This window comes from Macaca thibetana, chromosome 5 (assembly GCF_024542745.1).
Source record: "Macaca thibetana thibetana isolate TM-01 chromosome 5, ASM2454274v1, whole genome shotgun sequence".
In the NCBI taxonomy this organism is placed as follows: domain Eukaryota; kingdom Metazoa; phylum Chordata; class Mammalia; order Primates; family Cercopithecidae; genus Macaca; species Macaca thibetana.
Genome location: NC_065582.1, coordinates 111816499 through 111833937, shown reverse-complemented (window position 1 = coordinate 111833937; position 17439 = coordinate 111816499).

Sequence of the window (17439 nt, the reverse complement as noted above, 5' to 3'; positions counted from 1 at the left end):
ACGTGTGTAGTGAAACCTTAATGCTGTTTTAGTTTGCATTTCCCTAACAACATACAATGTGGAACATCTTTTCATTGCTTATTTGCCAACTGTGTATCGTTCCCGGTGAGACAGACATCTCATCATGTCCTAAGGTCTCTGGCTCATTTTTTAAAAATTAGACTGTCCATTATTACTGAGTTTTGAAAGAATTCCTTATATATTTTGGCTAACAGTCCTTTATCAGATCTCCTGTTTGCAAATATTCTCTCCCAATTGTCCACTTATTTTCTTGACAGTGAAAGCAAAAATTAATTTTAGTGAGGTTCAGCTTATCATTTTTTTCTTTCATGGATCATGTCTTTTCTGTTGTATCTAAAATGTAAATCCAAGTAAATCCAAGACTATCTTGATTTTCTCCTATGTTATATTCTGGAAATTTTATAGTTTTGTATTTACACTTAGATTTACCATTCGTTTTGAGTTAGTTTTTGTGAAGGTTGTAAGGTCTGTCCCTCTCCCTCTCTCTCTCTCTCTCTATATATATATATATGTGTGTGTGTGTGTGTGTGTGTGTGTGTGTGTGTGTAGAGAGAGAGAGAGCAATGTGAATACCTAATTATTTAATTTTAATGAATTTAATTTCAAAGTTGAGTGGTGGCTTAGTGGCTACCTCATTGCATATGAAAAGACTAGATCAAGAACATTTTGGCACAGAGAAGAGCAGCACATGTTTACTGGAAAGGGCCTATCATATTACTAGAATAGAAAGAACATCTGGGAGGCTGGCATGAAAGAAGCATGGGCAAAGTGGTAGATAAATGACGTGTGAAAGACAGCGACAGAGTATAAATTATAAAATTTTGGAGACAATGCAAGTCATTTAGAGTTTATTCTTTTTTTTTATTATTATACTTTAAGATCTAGGGCACATGTGCAAAATGTGCAGGTTTGTTACATATGTATACTTGTGCCATGTTGGTGTGCTGCACCCATCAACTCGTCAGCACCCATCAACTCGTCATTTACATCAGGTATAACTCCCAATGCAATCCCTCCTCCCTCCCTCCTCCCCATGATAGGCCCCAGTGTATGATGTTCCCCTTCTCGAGTCCAGGTGATCTCATTGTTCAGTTCCCACCTATGAGTTAGAACATGCGGTGTTTGGTTTGCTGAGAATGATGGTTTCCAGCTGCATCCATGTCCCTACAAAGGACACAAACTCATCCTTTTTTATGACTGCATAGTATTCCATGGTGTATATGTGCCACATTTTCTTAATCCAGTCTGTCACTGATGGACATTTGGGTTGATTCCAAGTCTTTGCTATTGTGAATAGTGCCGCAATGAACATACGTGTGCATGTGTCTTTATAGCAGCATGATTTATAATCCTTTGGGTATATACCCAGTAATGGGATGGCTGGATCATAGGGTACTTCTAGTTCTAGATCCTTGAGGAATCGCCATACTGTTTTCCATAATGCTTGAACTAGTTTACAATCGCACCAACAGTGTAAAAGTGTTCCTATTTCTCCACATCCTCTCCAGCACCTGTTGTTTCCTGACTTTTTAATGATTGCCATGCTAACTGGTGTGAGATGGTATCTCATTGTGGTTTTCATTTGCATTTCTCTGATGGCCAGTGATGATGAGCATTTTTAAATGTGTCTGTTGGGTGTATGAATGTCTTCTTTTGAGAAGTGTCTGCTCATATCCTTTGCCCACTTTTTGATGGGGTTGTTTGCTTTTTTTTGTAAATTTGTTTGAGTTCTTTGTAGGTTCTGGATATTAGCCCTTTGTCAGATGAGTAGATTGCAAAAATTTTCTCCCATTCTGTAGGTTGCCTGTTCACTCTGATGGTAGTTTCTTTTGCTGTGCAGAAGCTCTTTAGTTTAATGAGATCCCATTTGTCAATTTTGGCTTTTGTTGCCATTGCTTTTGGTGTTTTAGACATGAAATCCTTGCCCATCCCTATGTCCTGAATGGTATTACCTAGGTTTTCTACTAGGGTTTTTATGGTATTAGGTCTAACATTTAAGTCTCTAATCCATCTTGAATTAATTTTCATATAAGGAGTAAGGAAAGGATCCAGTTTCAGCTTTCTACTTATGGCTAGCCAATTTTCCCAGCACGATTTATTAAATAGGGAATCCTTTCCCCATTTCTTGTTTTTTTTTTTCTCATGTTTGTCAAAGATCAGATGGCTGTAGATGTGTGGTATTATTTCTGAGGACTCTGCTCTGTTCCATTGGTCTATATCTCTGTTTTGGTACCAGTACCATGCTGTTTTGGTTACTGTAGCCTTGTAGTATAGTTTGAAGTCAGGTACCGTGATGCCTCCAGCTTTGTTCTTTTGACTTAGGATTGTCTTGGCATTGCAGGCTCTTTTTTGGTTCCATATGAACTTTAAAGCAGTTTTTTCCAATTTTGTGAAGAAACTCATTGTGAGCTTGATGGGGATGGCATTGAATCTATAAATAACCTTGGGCAGTATGGCCATTTTCATGATATTGATTCTTCCTATCCATGAGCATGCTATGTTCTTCCATTTGTTTGTGTCCTCTTTTTTTTCACTGAGCAGTGGTTTGTAGTTCTCCTTGAAGAGGTCCTTTACATCCCTTGTAAGTTGGATTCCTAGGTATTTCATTCTCTTTGAAGCAATTGTGAATGGAAGTTCATTCCTGATTTGGCTCTCTGTTTGTCTGTTACTGGTGTATAAGAATGCTTGTGATTTTTGCACATTAATTTTGTATTCTGAGACTTTGCTGAAGTTGCTTATCAGCTTAAGGAGATTTGGGGCTGAGACAATGGGGTTTTCTAAATATAAAATCATATCATCTGCAAACAGGAACAATTTGACTTCTTCTTTTCCTAACTGAATACCCTTTATTTCTTTCTCTTGCCTGATTGCCCTAGCCTGAACTTCCAACACTATGTTGAATAGGAGTGGTAAGAGAGGGCATCCCTGTCTTGTGCCAGTTTTCAAAGGGAATTTTTCCAGTTTTTGCCCATTCAGTATGATATTGGCTGTGGGTTTGTCATAAAGAGCTCTTATGATTTTGAGATAAGTTCCATCAATACCGAATTTATTGAGAGTTTCTAGCATGAAGGGCTGTTGAATTTTTTCAAAGACCTTTTCTGCATCTATTGAGATAATCATGTGGTTTTTGTCTTTGGTTCTGTTTATATGCTGGATTACCTTTATTGATTTGTGTATGTTGAACCAGCCTTGCATCCCAGGGATGAAGCCCACTTGATCATGGTGGATAAACTTTTTGATGTGCTGCTGGATCCGGTTTGTCAGTATTTTATTGAGGATTTTTGCATCAATGTTCATCAGGGATATTGGTCTAAAATTCTCTTTTTTTGTTGTGTCTCTTCAAGGCTTTGGTATCAGGATGATGCTGGCCTCATAAAATGAGTTAGGGACGATTCCCTCTTTTTCTATTGATTGGAATAGTTTCAGAAGGAATGGTACCAGCTCCTCCTTGTACCTCTGGTAGAATTCAGCTGTGAATCCATCTGGTCCCGGACTTTTTTTGGTTGGTAGGCTATTAATTATTGCCTCAATTTCAGAGCCTACTATTGGTCTATTCAGGGATTCAGCTTCTTCCTGGTTTAGTGTTGGGAGAGTGTAAGTATCCAGGAAATTATTCATTTCTTCTAGATTTTCTAGTTTATTTGCATAGAGGTGTTTATAGTATTCTGTGATGGCAGTTTGTATTTCTGTGGGGTCGGTGGTGATACCCCCTTTATTGTTTTTTATTGTGTCTATTTCATTCTTCTCTCTTTTCTTCTTTATTAGTCTTGCTAGCGGTCTATCAATTTTGTTGATCTTTTCAAAAAACCAGCTCCTGGATTCATTGATTTTTTGGAGGGTTTTGTGTGTCTCTATCTCCTTCAGTTCTGCTCTGATCTTAGTTATTTCTTGCCTTCTGCTAGCTTTTGAATGTGTTTGCTCTTGCTTCTCTAGTTCTTTTAATTGTGATGTTAGAGTGTCAATTTTAGATCTTTCCTGCTTTCTCTTGTGGGCATTTAGTGCTATTAATTTCCCTCTACACACTGCTTTAAATGTGTCCCAGAGATTCTTGTATGTTGTATCTTTGTTCTCATTGGTTTCAAAGAACATCTTTACTTCTGCCTTCATTTCTTTATGTACCCAGTAGTCATTCAGGAGCAGGTTATTTGGTTTCCATGTAGTTGAGTGGTTTTGGTTGAGTTTCTTAGTCCTGAGTTCTTGTTTGATTGCACTGTGGTCTGAGAGACAGTTTGTTATAATTTCTCTTCTTCTACATTTGCTGAGAAGTGCTTTACTTCCAAGTGTGTAGTCAATTTTGGAATAAGTGTGATGTGGTGCTGAGAAGAATGTATATTCTGTTGATTTGGGGTGGAGAGTTCTGTAGATGTCTATTAGGTCTGCTTGGTGCAGAGATGAGTTCAATTCCTGGATATTCTTGTTAACTTTCTGTCTCATTGATCTGTCTAATGTTGACAGTGGTGTGTTGAAGTCTCCCATTATTATTGTATGAGGTCTAAGTCTGTTTGTAAGTCTCTAAGGACTTGCTTTATGAATCTGGGTGCTCCTGTATTGGGTGTATATGTATTTAGGATAAGTAGCTCTTCCTGAAGAATTGGACTCTTTATGATTATGTAATGGCCTTCTTTGTCTCTTTTGATTTTTATTGTTTTAAAGTCTGTTTCATCAGGTTTGCAACCCCTGCTTTTTTTTTGTTTTCCATTTGCTTGGTAGATCTTCCTCCATCCCTTTATTTTGAGCCTATGTATGTCTCTGCATGTGAGATGGGTCTCCTGAATACAGCAGAATGATGGTTCTTGACTCTTTATCCAGTTTGCCAGTCTGTGTCTTCTAATTGGACCATTTAGTCCATTTACATTTAAGGTTAATATTGTTATGTGTGAACTTGATCCTGTCATTATGATATTAACTGGTTATTTTGCTCTCTAGTTGATGCAGTTTCTTCCTAGCATCGATGGACTTTACATTTTGACATGTTTTTGCAATGGCTGGTACCGGTTGTTCCTTTCCATGTTTAGTGCTTCGTTCAGGATCTCTTGTAGGGCAGGCCTGGTGGTGACAAAATCTCTAAGCATTTGCTTATCTGTAAAGGATTTTATTTCTCCTTCACTTATGAAACTTAGTTTGCCTGGATATGAAATTCTGGGTTTAAAATTCTTTTCTTTAACAATGTGGAATATTGGCCCCCTCTCTCTTCTGGCTTGTAGAGTTTCTGCCGAGAGATCTGCTGTTAGTCTGATGGGCTTCCCTTTGTGGGTAACCCGACCTTTCTCTCTGGCTGCCCTTAAGATTTTTTCCTTCATTTCAACTTTGGTGAATCTGGCAATTATGTGTCTTGGAGTTGCTCTTCTCGAGGAGTATCTTTGTGACGTTCTCTGTATTTCCTGGATTTGAATGTTGGCCTGCCCTACTAGGTTGGGGAAGTTCTCCTGGATGATATCTTGAAGAGTGTTTTCCAACTTGGTTCCATTTTCCCCCTCACTTTCAGGCACCCCAATCAGATGTAGATTTGGTCTTTTTACATAATCCCATACTTCTTGCAGGCTTTGTTCATTTTTTTTTTCTTCTTTTTTCTTTTGGTTTCTCTTCTCGCTTAATTTCATTCATTTGATCCTCAATCGCTGATACTCTTTCTTCCAGTTGATCGAGTCAGTTACTGAAGCTTGTGCATTTGTCACGTATTTCTCGTGTCATGGTTTTCATCTCTGTCATTTCGTTTATGACCTTCTCTGCATTAAGTCCTCTATATATCAATTCTTCCACTCTTTTTTCAAGATTTTTAGTTTCTTTGCGCTGGGTACATAATTCCTCCTTTAGCTCTGAGAAGTTTGATGGACTGAAGCCTTCTCTCATCTCATCAAAGTCATTCTCCGTCCAGCTTTGATTCATTGCTGGTGATGAGCTGCGTTCCTTTGCAGGGGGAGATGCGCTCTTATTTTTTGAATTTTCAGCTTTTCTGCCCCACTTTTTCCACATCTTTGTGGTTTTATCTGCCTCTGGTCTTTGATGATGGTGATGTACTGATGGGGTTTTGGTGTGGGTTTCCTTCCTGTTTGTTAGTTTTCCTTCTAACAGTCAGGACCCTCAGCTGTAAGTCTGTTGGAGATTGCTTGAGGTCCACTCCAGACCCTGTTTGCCTGGGTGTCAGCAGCAGAGGCTGCAGAAGATAGAATATTGCTGAACAGTGAGTGTACCTGTCTGATTCTTGCTTTGGAAGCTTCCTCTCAAGGGTGTACTCCACTGTATGAGGTGTGGGGTGTCGGTTTGCCCCTAGTGCAGAAGTCTCCCAGTTAGGCTGCTCAGGGGTCAGGGACCCACTTGAGTAGGCAGTCTGTCTGCTCTCTTCAAAGCTGTCAGATAGAGTCGTTTGCTACTGCAGAGATTTCTGCTGCTTTTGTTGTTGTTGTTGTTTAGCTGTGTCCTGTCCCCAGAGGTGGAGTCTACAGAGACAGGCAGACTTCCTTGAGCTGCTGTCTTCTCAGTGGCTTTATTTACCTACTTAAGCCTCAGCAATGGCGGGAGCCCCTCCCCCAGCCTCGCTGCTGCCTTGCTGCGAGATCGCAGACTGCTGTGCTAGCAATGAGGTAGGCTCCGTGGGCATGGGACCCTCCCAGCCAAGAGTGGGATATAATCTCCTGGTGTGCCCCTTTGCTAAGAAAAACAACAAAACGCTGCTGAAGGAAGTCATAGACAACCCAAACAAATGAAAACACATCCCATGCTCATGAATGGGTAGAATCAACATTGTGAAAATGACTGTATTGCCAAAATAATATACAAATTCAATGCAATTCCCATCAAAATACCACCATCATTCTTCACAGAACTAGAAAAAAAAGGAAAATATTAACATTTATATGGAACCAAAAAAGAGCCCACATGGCCAAAATAAGACTAAGCAAAGAAAAAAAAAAAAAGAAAGAAAAAATCTGGAGTTATCACATTACCTGATTTCAAACTGTACTACAGCCCCAGATAGTATTATTAGCCTTATTTATTTATTTATTTATTTATTTATTTATTTATTTTCAAAGACTGTCTTTACGGGTCCAGGGAGGGGAAAGTGCTAATTCTCTATTTTATGAAAATTTTCTACCTTGATTTCTCCATCAAGAATGGAGTGGAAGTGGTTTGGTTCTTTTTTCCTGGATATCATTACATGTTTGAGGTTTTGGAGTCTAGAAAGTCTGCTGGTTCAGCCATCACTACTTTTAAATTTCCTATTCTTTTCTGTCCATAAAGAGGTTTTTTAAAAAAATTTAATAGTGCTATTTGATATGCTTGATACTCATCATCAAATTCTTAGCAACTTCCTTTCTTTTATACATAACATAAAATTGTACAAAGTGACATTGCCATTCCTCTTTTAAACAATTTTAAGTACCAGGAATTTTCAGACTATCCAATGAGATAAAGTGTATTTACCTGGAAAAGTGTTCTATGTTTCAACTATAGATTTTCTGACAATTTTCTCCTCATTAATTTTTAGTAAATGCCAAACCTCTTTGGAACTTTCTAGAGGGGAATGCAATATTAGAAATAATGAGAAACAATGCAATTCTAATAAACCCTGTTCATTTAAAAGTTACTACATAGTTATTTATGCTCTTCATACTCTTGTTCTTTCTGTACTCCTAAAAAATTTCCAGATAGAAATATTAAGGCATCTCTAATGCCTTTTATTTTCTTCTTTATTCTTTGTATGTTAAATAGACTCTATTGTATTCTTAATACAGATATTAAATATTTTCATATTGATTAGAACCTATACCTTTTGACAATAACTAGCAATGACAAATGCAATATTATGGTAAATTATAGATCAATTGAATTAGAACAAAGACAAAATATCTTTATTTTAACATCTATATTAGAATTTCCTCTTTAATCCAAGACTGACTCCCTACTGCCTATGAAGTAAGTTCAGAATTTGAAACATATCTATGTTGTCTAGAGGATCAAAGAGCAGAAGAAATATTTGTGCTAAGCCTTGAAATTTAGGTAAAATGTTGTCAGGAAGAAATCGAAGATGAAGAGAATTCCAAATAGAGTTGTCAGATAACACACAGGGCCCTCAGTTAAATTTGAATTTCTTTTAAAAAAAGAATTAGAAATTCAGTATAATTCTGTCTCATGAAATACTTGAGACATAATTATACTAAAATATAGTGGGTTTTTGTTAGCATGGGAAACCTAAAATTAGAGGAAGTTTACAAATAAATTTATGAAATTATATCCCATAGATTACTTCCTAATTAGCTAGAGTAACTAAAGGAATGGTAATCCACATCCCAACAATTAGAATTGTGCACTAAAACATTTGTGTTTTTTAAAAAAAACAAAATAAAGTAAAACAAAACAAGATATAGAAACATAAATAGGTATATTAATTAGGTAGAACGATTCACAAAAGAAAGAGGTAAGAGACAAAAACAGATTCTGTACAGTTCCCATCCTTCCACCCAGTTCTAAAAGCACAGTGATGACATTATTTGTTCAATAGATGTATCCAGGAACAGTTGTGTATTTTTTGTCTTTCTTTTTTTTTTTTTAAATTGTCATAAAATATACATAGCATAAAATTTACCATTTTAACTATTTTATGTACCAATTCATTGGCGTTAACTACATATACATTCTTTGCAACAATCACCACCATCCATCTCCAGAATGCTTTCCTCCTCTAAAACTGAAAATCTGTGTCCATTAAACAAGACCTGTCTTACCTCCAGTCCCTGGAAACCACCCGTCTACTTTCTGTCTCTATGATTTGACTAGTCTAGATAATTCAGATAAGTGAAATCATACAATGTTTGTTCTTGCGTGTACTGCTTATTTCAGTTAGCATAATGTTTTCAATATTAATCCATGTTGTATCATGTATCAGAATTTCATTCCCTTTTAATTTTAAATCATAATCTGTTGTGTGTATATACCACATTTCATTTATTCATTCATCCTTGTGTAGATGTTTAGGTTGTTTCTACCCTTTGGCAATTGTGAATGATGCTGCCATCACTCCAGCTGCAGCAGGGAGGCCTGTGTGGGACTGCAGTCTCTGTGGAGCCAGTGGGAACCCATTTGGAACCTATCCTTCCCTGAGTACTCTCTTTTGTCTTAGAGTATAAGATAAAATGTTATTGTATACTTGAATTATTCTTTTATTATACTTAATAATTTCTATTTTAAGCTTTCCCTGTTTAACCTACCGTGTGAATTATGCCTTCTGATTGAACCAAAAAATAAAACCACAGTTGTAATTTCTAGCTATATAGGAATATATTTTAGGAGTCATGCCTAGTGACTCAGTACATGGTGCCTCAGTATAAAATGTTTGTTGACACATGCACCACCCAAAATATTATGATATTATATTCCTACAGCCTGTATTGTAATTTTATGTGCAATTATTCCAGTTACATTTGAAAATGCTGCCTTATGGCTCACAATTCAAGGATATAGTATCAAAGGTTAAGGGATAAAACTCCATAATAATGATACCATTTCATAACAATCCATGCTTTTGCATGTCTCTTTGATATCAGTTGAGAAAATGTGGATAAACTTCTTACTCCTAAGCATTCAACTTGCCAGTGGATGCTAAGGTATATGCAATTACTTCAGTATTACTACAAACTAATGAATGAGGAAATGAGGTTCATATATTTTTATTCTCCATATATTACGCTAGGTAGTAAAGAGTGAAGGAAAAGGTATTTTGGAATTCAGAAAGGCAGTCTTCCCTAAAGGTAACTGGCTCTTTCACTTAAAAGAACAATATTTTAATGAGTGTAACAGCAGAGAATTCACTGAGTGTTTCCTTCGGGGGATGTTTTCAATTTAATTAGAGTGTATAGGATTGTAGACTGAGAGACAGGAGACTTAGTCCATCACCTGTTCTCAATGGTGATACGGATTGGCTCTGTCACTCACATATACTTTTGAGCTTTTTGAGCTATAATTTGAGATAATGAACATTACTGGTTTAGGATATTCATGGGCTAGTTCCCTTAAGTTTCTAAAATATGAGGAAATTGTATCAATTTGACAGAATAGTTTCCATCTATCCTACCCAAGATGTAGCTATAAACCATGGTGGTGTGGAGCATGCTTTTGTGACCAAGTTGAAGCAGCCTTCAGTTCTCATTCTACTACGTACGAACTCTCTTTGACGTCAATGGCAGTTATCTTAAACTATTTGAATATACACTTTGAACCATTAGGGTTGTAAAAATGAAATGAGATGAAATATTTTGTAAACTCCTAATACCATGTCAATGATGCTATTACCAGAGTCACATAAGAACTCCATGTATATAGTAGACATTTAACTCTGATATTCTTTTTTTTTTTTTTTTTTTTTTTTTTTTTTGAGACAGAGTCTCGCTCTGTCGCCCGGACTGTAGTGCAGTGGCTGGATCTCGGCTCACTGCAAGCTCCGCCTCCCGGGTTCAAGCCATTCTCCTGCCTCAGCCTCCCGAGTAGCTGGGACTACAGGCGCCCGCCACCTGGCCCAGCTAGTTTTTTTTTGTATTTTTTAGTAGAGACGGGGTTTCACCGTGTTAGCCAGGATGGTCTCCATCTCCTGACCTCGTGATCCGCCCGTCTAGGCCTCCCAAAGTGCTGGGATTACAGGCTTGAGCCACCGCGCCCGGCCAACTCTGATATTCTTAAAACTTTAAGAGAAATCCACAGGAAAGAAACCAAAGAAAAGTGACTTTTTAAAAATCTGGAGAAACTCAAAATACCATAAACTACTGACTAGAAAGCTCAGCAACCCGGTTTTAGAACATCACATAAATGGGAAGGGGCTTTTCTGGGATACAACAGGAATACAGTAGAGAATATTTGGTGGTTCTAAAAAGTATTAAAATGAATCAATTGAAACTCTCTTTTTTCAGAAAGCACTGAAGTGAAGACAAAATACTGGGAATAAAGTTCAAATCCAGCAGCAGAGGAACAACAGGGACAAAGGAAAAGAGGGATTAGATAAAGTCAGGGAGGGGAAGAGGCTCACATTTTTAACCATTAGAAAAGGCAACAGTAAAAACAGGACCTCTGAAAGATGAAAGTAAGAAGACTATTTTGGACTACCCCTGCTTCTTAGTATTAAAAATATATAAAGAAAGAATATATTGAACTGAGGCACAGTGTGAGAAAAGTACACTCTCAAAAATATCCAAAGAGTTGGTAGTAGAGGGGATTTATACTTTTATTCACACAATCGAGTACTATGCAAATGGATATATGTATTCATACATACGAATACATAGTTACTTATAGAATGAAAAAGAGCAATGAAACAATAAACCATAACATTGAGAGAAAAATATTTCTATATAAAGGGAAAGAATAATAAGGGGAGGGGCAGGCATGGAAACTAAACTTTTCTCATATATTTATCATTTTGACTTTGGAATAGTGGGCATATTTGACATCAAAATGGTTATCTTCTACAATAAAAGGTAAACTAAGACAAATCAATTTTATTCTATTTTATTTTAATTATTGTCATAAGAATGCAACATGAGATTTGCCCAGTAATAAATTTTTAAGTGTACCTCATGTTATTGTTGACAGTAGGCATAATATTGTACAATAGATCTCTAGAGTGTATTCATTATTCATCTTACTTGGCAGACTTTACACTTGTTGGTACCCCACAGAGAAAATCTCTTCCAAGTTACTTTGAAACACAGTAATCTAACTGCATATCTTAATGTGAAATGAATTAAGAACAAAAAGAATTTCCAAGCAACTTTAAAAAAAATCATACAATTGGAGATACTTCTATAATTTTCATTCTCAGCCAGTATATGTGCAGTTCTGGAAAAATAAAATGAGTAATTATGGTAGTATTATTGAGAGCTAGGATTTTTATTGAAGGGAAAAGAAAACAATATTTATAAGATCAGTGAGACTAGGTAAAAGCCCAATAGGCCTAGATTTGCACTGAAATGATAAGAATCTACTTATCTAGTATGTTGTCATTAAATTATATCACCTACATGTGATTGCGTGTGGGTGTATTTTTGTGCACACCCGTGTGTGTGTGTGTGTGTGTGTGTGTGTATTGACCAAGACAGCCTTAATATTTTCCTTAGCTTGACTGAACTTAGCTAGGTTACTTCCTGACTAGAAACTCTGACAACCCTTTGCTTAGAATATTTACTTTGGGAAACTTTCAGTTGTAAATTCTCTCTCTGTACCTTTGAGATGTAAATCTCCCAGCCTTTTGCAAGTTTTATAACCTAGGAATCTTTCTCAAAGACCTGGGAGCCATCCATTTGAAATGTAACCATCAAGAGAGAGTGTCCCTGTCTCCCAGTGTCTGTAGGAGCATGGGGCATAACTTTGGTAAGTACTAATCTAAATTTGCTAAAAATTTAGATTTCCTAATGACATTGACTAGTTTTGCCTTTAATGTCCTCTGGTACTTTTCCCCTAGCTCACCCCAGCACTTAAAAACTCTTGCCCTTTGTTTAGGAGAGTTGTATTCAATCTCCTTCCCTGCGGGAGAGCCCCCTGATAGCCTTGGTCGACCCAGTTTCTTTCCTACTTTTCTTCTTGCCTGTAGCTCTCAGAATAAATGTAGAATGTGCTTGGAATGCAATATTCTGAGATAGAGAGGAACTGCCTGAAACAGCCTGGACTATGCTCCTGTCCCTTCTAAGGAGTGTAACATCTTGAGTTAGAGGGGAAGTGCGCAGAACAGCCTGGGCTTCCTTCCTCTCTCCCCTGGAAGCAGTGGGTTCTTCAAAATTTGCTCAGTGATTCTTGTTGCCCTCAAGGTGTAAAACCTGGCATAGGTTGCCTTTTGGGATTCCTCAGCTACGGTGCAAGTAAAGCATGAAGTTGAGACTCCATCTGCCTCAGATAGCTTTCTTGAGCCTTGGGGGACTAGCTCACAATACATTTTTTTTTCCCCTTGCTGCCTATATATGAGTAATAAATCTGCTTCATATAACTTGTTGCATGTGAGTGATTTTACCAAATTCAGGCAGTTGGTAAAATTGCAATTCAGGATGCAGTGTGTACAAGTATGGAAGTGAGAGTACTTTAATTTCTAGTGGTTGGCATAGTGATGATTTTTGCTATCCTTCATGTAGTGGGAGTCTTCCTCTGTGGTTATTAGTGAACTGGCTTCATACTTCCCTATTTCAGTAGGCTTGAATATAGCCTCATTTTTTGTTTAACTTGTGCATTTTTTTTTTCTTAACAACACACACACATTTCATTTCAAATATTTTTATTTTCGATCTCTTAAGTCCTATCTGGAGGCAATGAGTAATATGTATATTGCAGTCTTTGAAGACCATATTCATTTAAAAAGCAAAAAACAACAAACAAACCAAAAACAGAGACCCTTGGAGAAATGGTAGATATCAAAGCAGGTGACAAAAAGAAAGAAAGTTATTAAAGACCCTAAGATCATACTGAAATGGCTTAGGAGCCAGTTTGATGGAGTCCCACTAGCCAATGATAAAATAATTTAAGTATGTAGGATAATTATTTAAAACACGGCAAATATATTTAATTCAAAAATCCCTAATATACTCAAAATCAAAAACAAACATAAAAAACAGACAAAAAGCTGCACTAGTCACATTTAGTGAATACTAGGAAAACACACATTGTTTTTAAGACTGGCCAACAATAAGAAAGTATCAGGATTTATTTATCATTCACAAACCATACCTCAGATTACTTAACTAGTTGATTAAGGGAAGTTTCTTAGTCTGTTTTGTGTGCTGCTATAACAGAATACTTGAGACCGGGTTATTTATAGAGAAAAGAAATGTATTTCCTCATAGCTCTGCAGGCTGGAAGACCAAGATCAAGCAGTTGGTTTTTGTCCAGGGCCTTCTTGCTGTATCATCACATGGTGTAAAGAAGAAGGGCAATTAGCGGATGAGAGTGTTTGAGTGAGGGAGAAGGGACCAAAATGGAGGAAGGTGAACAAGATGGTACAGTCCCGATTGCTTCCGGGTTCTTCATCACCAACTTTCCCGCGGCCCGGGAAAGTGCAGGACAACCGAGCAAGCGCCAGGTGACATGGATCCGAAGAGATGGAAACTAACCGGCCACACCTATGGAGGCGCCCCTATCACACCCTTATCCCACCCACTGCCCTCCCCCTTCCAGTACCAATGCATAAAAGTCCCCCTCCGGCAGAGGCCGGTGCGACTTCTCTGGCCCCATACTTGAGGACAGGAGAACCTCCCCCAAGAGGTTGTGCATATTTGCAATTAAAGGCTGCCACTTTCCTATTCAATTCGGTTTCGTGTTTTAGTTATTCTGGTCTCTTAAATTAAATAAAAGAGAGAGAGAGAGAAAAGGGGACCGAATTCAACCTTTTTTTTTTTTTTTTTGAGACGAGTCTTGCTGTGTCGCTAAGGCTGGAGTACAGTGGCGCAATCTCGGCTCACTGCAGGCTCCACCTCCTGTGTTCAAGTGATTGTCCTGCCTCAGCCTCCGGAGTAGCTGGTACTACAGACGCCTGCCACCACGCCTGGCTAATTTTTGTATTTTTAGTAGAGACGGGGTTTCACCATATTGACCAGGCTTCTCTAGAACTCCTGACCTTGTGATCTGCCCACCTCGGCCTCCCAAAGTGCTGGGATTACAGGCGTGAGCCACCGCGCCCAGCAGAGTTTCTTGATTTAATCTTTAGCTTATAAGAAATATGGGAAATATAAACATACATTTAATGGCAATATGAAGTTGCTGGCTACAAAGTGCAGATTGTGAAAAACAATCTACATAAATATATGACAATATTTCATAAAATAAATTGAAAGAGACAACACAGTATTAGAAAGCAGGCCTATATAATAAAAGTCCTAAGGGAACTCTTAATCAATTGGTATATAAGGATATTATATGAATCTTGATATGAGGAGACTATAAAATTTTTGAGACAATTAGAAAATAATATCTATTAATACCATAAAAAAGTAGGGTTAAATAATGGTGGTTTTTAAAGCCTTCATTTTGTATGTTATATATTGAAATACTCGTGAATGATATGATACGTGTCTGGCATTTGCTTCAAAAAGAAAAACACCAGGAGTGAAGGGAAGTTCATAGGGTTATATTTAAGGCAAAATTAACCATAATTAAAAAAAAAAAAAATTGAAGCTGTGTGATGAGTGCATTTTTATACATTTCTCTTCACTTTTTTTTTTTTTTTTTTTTTTTTTCTCTGAGATGAGTCTTGCTGTGTCGCCCAGGCTGGAGTGCAGTGGCGCAGTCTCGGCTCACTGCAAGCTCCGCCTTCCGAGTTCAAGTGATTCTCCTGCCTCAGCCTTCCGAGTAGCTGGGACTACAGGCGCCTGCCACCGCGCCTGGCTATTTTTTTTTTTTTTTTTGTACTTTTAGTAGAGACGAGGTTTCACTGTGTTAGCCAGGATGGTCTCGATCTCCTGACCTCGTGATCCGCCCGCCTCGGCCTCCCAAAGTGCTGGGATTACAGCCATCTCTTCACTTTTATGTATGTTTTAAATTTGTGAAATAAAAATTTAAACATGTATACATCAAAGTTGACTCCAGAATGGCCAATTGAGGGTCTTGGTAATGACTTTCCACAAAAAACAATACTGCAAAACAGTTAAAATCAATCATTTCAGAAGTCTAGAAGTTAACTAGATCCACTGAGTGAACTGAAATGTTCCTATCCAAAGCACATTGTCAAATCTTAATGAGATAGCAGGGTCTGTGGCATTTCAACTTGTGTCTATTCCCAATACCTTCTGTTTACAGCTCTTTATCACAGTAGCCATTAAAATCAGCAGTCTTGCGGCCAAACGACAGGATTAATCTCTTTTGGAGCTCCATTAAAAGCACCGTCCCCAGAGCACAGTAAATATTTAGTCCAACTAGCAACAACCTGGAAAATCTCTGTTCCCAAGGTGTTGTGGCTATTTGATTTGACTTAGCGATCACCTCTGTGAAAAAGGCTTTATTTCTAAGGCATTGCCAAAAGCAATAGCAAACTGCTGACAAGATCACAGCATTCACAGTAACTAGAATCCACACGAGGAAATAAAGGGCAGAGCACCAGTAAGGAAAATATGTGGGTAAGTATAACAGATAGTATAAACATATTTCTTGTTTGTAAATCTGTTCTTTTATTTGCCTTAAAATATAATTTCATACAGTAATATTTATGAAAATATGTTGATGGGCCTAATAATATATAAAGATGTAATTTGTATAACAATAATAGCACAAAAAGAGGAGAGGAAACAAAGATATATTAAAGTTTCTGTATTTTTGTTTGTTTGTTTGTTTGTTTTTGGTCTTAGATAAATAGAAATTTATTGTCCCACTGTTTTAGAGGCTAGAAGTCCAAAACTAAGGCATCAGCGAGGTCGTACTCCCTCTGAAACCTATAGGGGAGAATCTTTATATGCTTCTTCTAGCTTCTTGTATGTGCCTAGCATTTCTTGGCTTATAGATACAATACTCCAATCTCTGCCTTTATCAAATGGCCATCTTCTTCTTGCATTTCTTTGTCTCTGTATCTCTTCTTCTCTTTTTATAAAGCTACTGGTCAGATTAAATTAAGGGTTCAACCTACTCAGTGTGACTTCATCTAAACTCATTACATGTACAGTGGTTCTATTTCCTAACAAAGTAACATTCATAGGTATTGGAAGTTAGCTTTCATATCATTTTTAAAATTGTGGTAAGAACAGGTTACATGAGATGCACCTTCTTAACCAATTTTTAAGTATCTAGTACAGTAATGTTACCTTTAAGCACAATATTGTACAGCAGATCTACAGTCCTTTTTCACCTTCCTTAGCTGAAAAATTGTATAGCCATTGAAAAGCAACTGTCCTTTTATTCCTGCCCTTAGATCCTGGTAACCAACTTTTGACTTTTTGCTTCTGTAAATTTGACTAGCTTAGATTCCTTATATAAGTGTAATCATACACTACTTGTCCTTGTGTGACTAGCTTATTTCACTTAGTGTAATGTCCTCCAGGTTTATCTATGTTATTACATATAATAATATTTGCTTCTTTTAAAAAGGTGAATAATACCCATTTTTATTTATATATCACTTTGTATCCATTTTTTCATTGGTGGACATTTAGGTTGTTTCCACATGTTGGCTATTGTGAACAATGCTGCAATGAATTTAGGAGTGTGAATATCTCTTTGAGATACTGAATTTAATACTTTTGAATAAATATCCATAAATGGATAATATGGTAGTTCTATTTTTAATTTTTAGGGGAACAGCCATACTGTTTTCCATAGCAACGACACCATTTTACATTCTTACCAATAGTTTAAAAGGATCTTAAATCCTCCACAACCTCACCAGCACTTGTTATTCTTTGTTTTCTGGATAGTGATCATCATAATAGGTTTGAGGTACGATCTCATTGCAGTCTTTATTTGAATTTT